General features: G+C 46.7%; 1 long non-coding RNA gene across 1 annotated transcript; it reads right to left on the bottom strand.

The window, feature by feature from the left end:
• Positions 1-5,628: 5,628 nt before the first annotated feature.
• LOC140599211 (uncharacterized) lies at positions 5,629-8,511 on the bottom strand. Its single transcript, XR_012001898.1, has 3 exons — positions 8,153-8,511; positions 7,224-7,446; positions 5,629-5,708 (listed from the first exon to the last, which is right to left on the bottom strand). It is a non-coding gene; the product is annotated as an uncharacterized lncRNA (long non-coding RNA).
• Between the last annotated feature and the right edge of the window lie 423 nt (positions 8,512-8,934).

The following is an 8,934-nucleotide window of genomic DNA, read 5'->3' as shown; positions in this document are numbered from 1 at the left end:
TCACCCTTAGACGTCCCAAGGCCTGTAATTTCCCATCTTTACTTAAATTAGTTTGAATTGGGTTTTTGGCACCAATGACTTGAGGTAATCTTTTACAGCAAACACCAAGATGGGATTGAAGTATAGGGAAATGGTGAAGCACACATGCCAAGACAATAGGTGTCTTACAACACCTGCTGCTGCCCCATCTGAGGCAGCTGAGTCTCAGGAGGTAGGAATCAGGCAAAATCCAGAGTCCACCTGGAACACTGGAGGACCAGGGCTGGACAACTGCAACCTGCAGGGTCTTGCCATTTTCAGGTGCTGCCAAATGTCCCTCAGTAGGGGTGGGGAAATGGGCAGAGGCACTCCATGCTGGCTTGAACAGAGACCAGAAATTCCCTTTCTGTGCCCCAAAGCGCTGTGGACAAGTCAGAGCGGTGGTTTCACATTTCACAGTGTTTCTATTCCCCAAGTCCTCATGGAAGTTTCCCTCTGTTCCACCAGTCTGTCAGGTCAAGCCCTGGTGACTACAGACAAGCATGTCTGTGGGTAGCTAGGAGAGAGGAGCACCCTACAGCCTCAGCGCTGATGGACTAGTTAGAAAAAGCATTGCTGCCTTTATTTCCCCTGGTTGGCTTTGGCCTCCCTCTCCTGATTGTCGTTTGGCAGAGTGTGGAATGCTGATGAAGTACCTCCTGGACCTCTTCCAGAAGAGTCTCTGATCCAGGCATCTAGGTGAGAGCTGGAGGACACTTGAGTTGGCCATGCAGTGGGGCCAATGGTCTCCTGGGTCAAGAGACCAAGTCTCAGCTGTGCCACTGATGGACCCCGAAGGAGGTCCCAATGAACCTAAGACAAATAATAACCCTTCCTTTTGTAAAACACCCAGGATGTTTAAAATAGCACTGGGTTATATTGCCTTGAATAAGCATAATATGTTTTGCAGTATCAACTCCATTTCCTGGTTGCTAAGATGAATTTGGCAGGAACCACATCCCTGACAGACAAATCATGGCAAAATGTGTCTTAAAAGTAGAACTTTAAAAAAATGACTATTGTGGGGAGACCAGTGATAATGAACATTTTTGTGGGTAATCACTATGTGGTAGGTACTTTCAGAGACCACTTCTCTGTTTCTGCAAAGATGTTATTCCCATTTTACAGATAAAGAAAGTGAGGCTCCAAGAGGCTAAATAACTACAAAACTAGAAGTAGGAAGAATCTTTCCTCACCATCACCATGCCTCTTGCTGCCCCCAGGAGCTAATGAGTACCCCATGCTGTCCACTCACACATGCAGACGAGAGGGAGGCAGGTGGGCCCCCTTTCCTAAGGAAACTTGCCTTCCTGCTCTTATTTTCTGTCTAAAAAATCCTGAGGAATTAGCCTCTCTCTCCATATTAGTTTGCGGTTTCTGGGACTGTTTCTCCGAAACAAAACCAGCAGCAGCTACCAGAGGAGCACACTCAGGCTCGTGTGATAAGCTGGCTAATAGTCACTTTTCTTCCACTGTCACAAGGTCCTTTAATCTCCAACGATGTTTACCTAATTTCCTTACTGTGATAAAATATACATTACATAATATTTACCCTTTTAACTATTTTCAAGTGTACAGTCGGTGCATGAAGTACCTTCACCTTGTTGTAACACCATCCCCACCACCGGTTCACAGAACCCTCTTCTTCCGGAACAGAAACTCTGTACCCAGCAAACAGTAACTGCTCAGTCCTCCACACCCCAGCCCCTGGCACCTGCCCCTCAGCAACCTGTCTCTCTACAAATTTGTCCGTGGATAGGCCCAATCCACTTTTGATCAACCCTAAGAGATCATTCCTTCCTCATGTGGAACCCAGTTTGGTCTCCTTCTAACTGGTGTTCACAGGTCCGAGTTCAGTTCCTCAAAACATTACATGAAGTAAGCCAAGTCCCTTCCCCCCTGTCAGTCCTCTACTTATTTTAGGACGATTCCAGGTTGCCCTAGGACTTTCCCTTTTTGACCTTTGAAATCAGAGCCGAGGATGACATGTGTGCTCAAAGAGCTGCTTCCGAGGGGAGATACCTTCCATCTATCCATTTCCTGCCTCTAGGACACTGGGGATCCTAATGCCATTCACTCCATACCGATGACCCCCTGCCTGGAAAACTGGCCAAGACAGTGGCTCATCTTCCCAGTCTTCTGGGGGCAGTACTGTCCACCGTACTCACCCCCCAGCCCCGCAGAGCCACCAGGTGCCAGCCCCTCCTGAGCAGAGCAGAGCTCCAGCCTCCACCTTCAGACCAGGGTTAACAGAGCTGAGGAACAGCACGTGGGTTACTGGCCCCACGATATGCTTGTGAGAGATTTCCTAAACACATATTCCTGCTTCAGCCAATTATCTCCAAGAACACAGTAAGGATGGATGCCAGAATGAGAAACTAAATTGGTTACTCCTAAGATGGCCAATGCCGATGGCTTTGCTCTGGGTGGAAAGAGGAGATTTCACCACATGCTTCTCCCTAGAGATGGAGGGGGCCGATCAGGTTTCTTCTCACTCCTGCCCCACCCGGAGGAATGGACTCAGTGACACTGCAGGCCTTTTTCTTCCCTGATATCTTTGAGTCAAGGCGCCGTGTTGACCAAGTAGGTCAGATAAAGGACTGCAAAAGCATTGTCTGCATTGCCCGGGGAGGATGTAGCCAACATTCCTAGGTGTGTTTGCAAATATGGCTGGGAGAGTAGGTGCAAAGTGAGTGGTGTTGGCAAAGCGCACCATGGGGGAGACCAGGAGTTCTCTCCTGCTGCGGGTCCTTCCAACACAGAGGTACCCTCCTTCACACTCAACCGCAGAGGGTGAATTCCACACTCCAGACTCCACGCAAGTAGGTTCCAAGATAGGATACTGTTCCTTACAGTAGAGTTCTGCTTTTCCAGAACTTAGTAACCCATCAATTGGCAAACTTCCCTGGTACGTGTTTTTAAGATGCTAGAAAAGTCAACTCATTTATTTATCACTTGCTCATTATTCACTTTGAAAATCATGGAAACTTACATTTGATAAATACCCGTGAAGTCACTACATCAAGGACCTATATACAGAAGTCATGTAACAAAATGGGTTCAAAGCAAATAACTATTCTATCAGAAGATTGAAGCTAAGGAAGTAATGAAATTAAATAGGAAGTTGAGCTCTGAGGTTCCTGGCAAAAAAACTAGGAAAGGAAAAAAAAAAAGAAAGTTAGGCTGCATATGTCCTATTATTTAATGAAAGAGAGCATACTGATCCATCCGGAGATGTTGCCTTGATAATTTCAAGTAAAAATTATTTATAAAAACTGAACTTAAGGATGACTTTTTAGGGATTCGTCTACTATGTACGTAAGACCGATCTGCATGCGTAAGTGTGTCTGTGGGTATGTATAGATGTATATGTCTATCATCTACAGTCTCTTTGTGTGTGAATTTAAGAGATTAAAAAAAATCTATCAGGCATCTTAGCAAGAACTCATCTGTTTCAGTTTATAGGAACGGCTGCCTCTCAAGGGAAGAATCTGGTGGGGAGGATGAAGATAGAGGTAATCCTAGATCCCTGGAACATCTGCACACTTACTCTACTCTGCTAGGTAGCTGATCTGATCCTACACAAGTTTATTGTTTCATAATTTGGGACCTTTGGCCACTAGTTGGGGGAAAGGGACTCGATCAGTCTTGCTGTGCCAAGCCCAGGATCCAGGTATATGAGGAAAGCTCTTTGGCACCCAGGTGCCCTGAAAGCAGAGCATTTCTGTCTAAACCCGCCCCGTGGGCCAAGTTTGGCATATGACTGGGCGCCTGCTCAGCTCCCATTTGGCATTCCAGTTCTCTGCTGGCCCTGGAACCCGGCCCCAAACCACAGCTGCCTGGCTTGGGGCCTGACAATCTGCCCACGCCTTGCCAGAACGCTCCTTTCTCTCTGGAGGGCCGGGACTTGTCATCGCTCCCTCCCCCCAGCTGCTGTGAGGGGTCCTGCTTCCACCACGGTGCCCCATACAGGCCCTGCCTCCATTGAGGGCGCTTGCCTGTTGTGGATGTTTCTCTGCCCGGCGATGCCAACCACCCCATGCTTCCAGCTTTCTAATTAAACACCATAGACTCAAGTTCACCAAACCCTGGGTAGTCATGATGTAGATTCTAGGCTGGGCTCCTTAGAAACCAGCTCGGACCAATCCTGGTTCCTCCCTTCTGTCTGAAAGGGTTATGAAAGCAGATGGAGGTCTCACCACTCCTAGAGGGCTGCCCTCGTGAAGGGTGCGTCCAGGCCCCTTAACGTCAGGGGGCTGTTTGTGGGACAGGGACTACGGAGAGGGCTGTTCCTCAACCCCACAAGCAAAATCAGGAAGGATTATTCAGAAAGATCCAAAGTTAGCACATTGGAGTGAACAAGGTTTGCTGGCTTCACCTGGCCTTGCTGTTAGACAGAGACTGGGACTATATGACCCATGGCTGTCGCCTTAGAGGGGAATACAAAGAATAGATCCCTTCTATGTCCCCTTTAAGGTGAGGAGAGCCACTGAGAGCTGAACTAGGTCCTGACCCCTAGGGCTTGCTGTGAGAGGTCAGTGGTTTGCGTTGATCCTTTAATAAACCAAGGTTGGGGGCAGGGGCAACAGTGGAGCTGAAACAGCCAACTGTGTCCTGCAGGAGAGTTTCCAGGTGCCCCCAGCCAGGAGGATTTGTGATCCTTGGGAATCCCATTGGGAAACCCTGCCAAGCCCGGGCTGTGGAGTGTGTGCTGCCCAGGGCCGAGGGGTCCCAGAGAGTACCAACCGCCGAGAAGGCCACACGATGACGGCCACGTGTAGTCCCACCTGCTGGAGGGAAAGAGATGTTTGTAAGCGATCAAAGCATTTCTACAGTGCCCAGTCCATGGTGGGCAATCAATAAACTTCCATGCGTCTTCTCCCCACCAGAGAGCTCTCAGCTGAGGTAGAGGGAGGGACATACCCCCTGGGCTTGGCAAGTTGCATGTGTGGCAGACCAGGGCCCCTTTGGGTGAAGTGCAAACATGCCTCTCCACACCCCTTGCTGAGGCCAGGCCTCTGGGGAGAAGCCATCACCACATGGAAAGAATGGTTTTCTCTGGGTTGACTCTGCCTTCCAGGAAAATATTCCTGTGGCGAGTGAGGGCCTGGAACTGCATGGTGGCCCGGTGGGGGCTGAGGCAAAGCGTATCCATAAAACAGTGATGGGTCACTGCAGTTTTGCTCTTCAGAGCACCTAACCCATGTGAGCTGCCCCCCCCCACTTTTTTTGTAACTCGAGACGCAAGTCCGTAGGTATTTATGCTCTTGTAATGATTGAAAAGTAGATAAAATTCACAAATAGTGAGCCACAAGCCTTAAGTGACCTTCAAATAAAGTAGTAACAAGAAACAATTACATAAAGCAGTACATCTGATTTTAGATGTACCAGAGAGCTAAACAAAGAAAGAAAATCCATTATTTAGGCCAAATAAGACAGGGAACAATTCTGGACAATTTCATTATTTTCTTAAAGGAGAAGCGGCGCACCGAAGTCATCACCTGCAGTTGCGCTTGGAGGCCTGAAGATGAGAAGATGCTCACACCAACCTCTCCCATCCCCTCCTCCCTGTGGCTGCGAAACCACAAGCTCTGAGCCTGCTTGGGCTGGGGCTTCTGTTCTGGAGGAGCCGGTGTGTGGCGGCGCTTCTGTGGCTGGAGGCCTGCTGCTGGGAAGTCACGGAGCCAGGCCTGGGACATGGGGACAGTGATCACAGAAGAGGCTCAGGGCAGGAAAGGAGCGAAAAGGACAAAGTAATCATTCAACAGCAAAAATAGCTTCGAAGTCAAGTTTGCTCCTGCTATTCAGATTTGGAAAGATGACTGCTCAAATAATAGTTTTTTTTTTTTTTTTTTTAAGATTTTGTTTATTTATTCATGAGAGACACTCAGAGAGAGGCAGAGACACAGGCCTGGAGAAGCAGGCTCCACGCAGGGAGCCTGATCTGATGTGGGATTCGATCCCAGAACCCCAGGATCACACCCTGAGCCGAAGGCGGACGCCCAACCGCTGAGCCACTCAGGGATCCCCTCAAATAATAGTTTAAAAAGATGCTGGCAGCAGGGTAGCTCAGTCGGTTAAGCATCTGATTCTTGATTTCAGATCAGGTCACCATCTCAGGGTTGTGAGATGGAGCCCCGAGTCAGACTCCACACTCAGCACGGAGTCTACCTGAGATTCTGCCTCTACCTCTCCTACTCTCTTTTCTCTCTCTCTGTCATAAATAAATAAATAAATAAATAATAAATAAATAAATATTTTAAAAAATAGTTTAAAAAATCTATATCCATTTTTTTTTTTTTTTGGATATAGATTTCTACATCAAAGCATTTCTACAGTGCCTAGTTCATGGTAGGCAATCAATAAACTTGATTTAGGTTCAGGTCACAATCTCAGGGTTGTGAGATGGAGCCCAGAGTCAGGCTCCACACTCAGTACATGAATCACCGGTGGTACATGAACTTGGAGAACAGCTGCCCCCCGTGTTGCCTGTGCATGGGAATTGGGAAAAGAAGCAAAGACCATGGCAGTTCTGGCTTTCAGAGTGAGCTTCACAAGCCCCTTTCCTTATAGCCTCCAGGGTGCTACAGAGCTCTGGGCCCCCCTTCCAGAAGCTGGGTCAGAACCTCCAACTGTGGGGGGCCCAGGAATATGTATCCCTAAGCTTGTAAGTACGGTAATTTCGAAAGCCATTAACCCAAGGGGTAATAGACCAAATTGTTAACATGTATCTCCCCCTTAATCTTGCAATTGGGCACTGGAAAAGCACATTGGATTTGGAATCAAAATGCTTGGGTTAAAATTATGCTGCTTAGCCTGGAGCAATTCACTTAATTTCGTATGGCTCCAGTTTTTCTCATTTGCAAAATGGAAACTCTACCCAGGGTTGTAAACATTAATTGACAAAGAATGTAAAGGCATTTGCAGTGGAAACCCCATAGGAGTATATAAATGTTTATGATTATCATTATTCATTGTCACGGTATCAGAAGTCCCCACCCGCAGTGCCAGCACCCGGGTCCGGGCCTACCGCATCTGCCCGGGGGGCTGCCGTAATAGCCACTCTGAAAGTCACTCTTGCATCCCTCCCTCCTGGTTCATATTCTACAGATTATGCATCTCTCTTGCTTAAAAGTCTTCAAAAGCTTCCTGTTGCCCTTAGAATCCAGTCTAACGTCCTTAACAAAAGTAGCTCTTACCCTTACCAAGACCCGACTGACTGAGAGAAAGTAGTTGAAAAGGCACAAGATCCAAAGTATCAGTGGCTGCAGAAGATCCATCCAGGCTCAATGTTAGGATGTGGGGAGCCTCAAGAGGCTGAGGCCCAGTACAGAGGATGGGGCCTCTGGCTACAGCACAAGCCTGAGTCAGAGGTAGGGCAGGATTAAAGACAGAGCCATGATATCACGGGCATGCCGAAGGCAGGCCCTATTAAAAAAAAAAAGGACAAAGACACAATATTAAAAACACAGCCATTGGACCAGGTGGGCCTAACTCTGTGATTCTAACTCATCGTGTTCCGTAACCTGATTAGGTATGACGTAAGGGGTTAGAAGCGGTTCGGTTTTTTTAATGCCAAGCTACTTGCTGATAGGCATGTTCGTTGATGGAAGCATCTTCAATTTTTTGAAATAACTTTTTATTTCATGATAGTTTTACAGCTACAGAAAAGTTACAAAGATAGCGCCAAGGGTTCCGGTGCCCCCCTCAGAGAATCTCCCCTAATGGTATTATTCCTACAGAAACTGTGCTACAATGATCAAAAGTAAGATGTCAGCATTGGCACGACCCTGTTAACTCAGCTCCAGGTTTGGTTCGGGTTTCCTTGGGTTTTCTACTAATGTCCTTTCTCTGCTCTGGGATCTAATTCAGGATCCCATATTGCTTTTCATCCTCCTAGCTACATTAGCCTCCTCTGGGCTGTGACTGTTTCTCAGCTATGCCTTGTCTTTGATGACCTGAACGATGGAGGAATGCTGGCCAGATGTTCTGTAGAAAGCCTCTTGGTTAGGATTTGTCTGGTGTTTTCTCAAGATTAGACTGGGCCCAAGTTTCTTAGTGTGGGAAACCACAGATACCAAGTGCCCATTTTCATCACATCATATCAAGGGCACATGCTGTCAACATGACTTACCGCTGTTACGTTGATGGCCATCACCTTGCCAAGGTGATGCTCGTCACTGTAAAGTCCCTGATCTCCCCTTTGCGTGCTGCACCCACAAAACACAGCTCTCCGTGTTCAAAGTGCGGGGGTGGTTTCTTTTATTTTGACTGGGGGTGATTAAGCTCCACCTCCTGGAAGTTGGGTAGGCTCTCTGAAAATGTGTTGGAGTTCTTCTGTAAGGAAGAGCTGTCTCTGCCCCCATCCCTCATTTATTTATTTCTTTAGTTATTCACATTACATTTATATCATTTATTACTATTATTATTTACATCATGTTAGGAACTCATGAATATTTATTTTATACTTTGGGTTACAATCCAATACCATGTCTTGTGCAGCTCAGATTATTCTGGATTTGGCCATTGGTTGGTCCCTGTATCCTTTTGACATGTCGCTTTTTTTTTCTTTTCTTTTTGAGCTTTTTCTTATTCTCTGGCACTACGAGATGTTCCAGGATCATCTTGAATTTCCCTTACCCTAACCCTGGAGTTAACCACTTTTTTTTTAAGGAGCGCAGGTTCCTTTTATTGGAGAATGGGATTAGAAACCAAGATCTGGGTGCTACATGTAAATTAAAATTTAAAAACATTTTCAGTGTTTATTTTTAATTATAAAATTAATACGTACCATTGGTAAAGTTTCCAAATAACACAGAAATGGATCAAGTAGGACATGGAAAAGTGCCACCTATTTTTTCCCCCAATCTACTTTGCAAAACTATACTATAGTATGTATTTCTGCTTTTTAGAAAT

The sequence above is a fragment of the Vulpes vulpes genome, chromosome 6 (assembly GCF_048418805.1).
Source record: "Vulpes vulpes isolate BD-2025 chromosome 6, VulVul3, whole genome shotgun sequence".
NCBI lineage: Eukaryota > Metazoa > Chordata > Mammalia > Carnivora > Canidae > Vulpes > Vulpes vulpes.
This window is presented reverse-complemented; position numbering and strand designations above follow the sequence as displayed.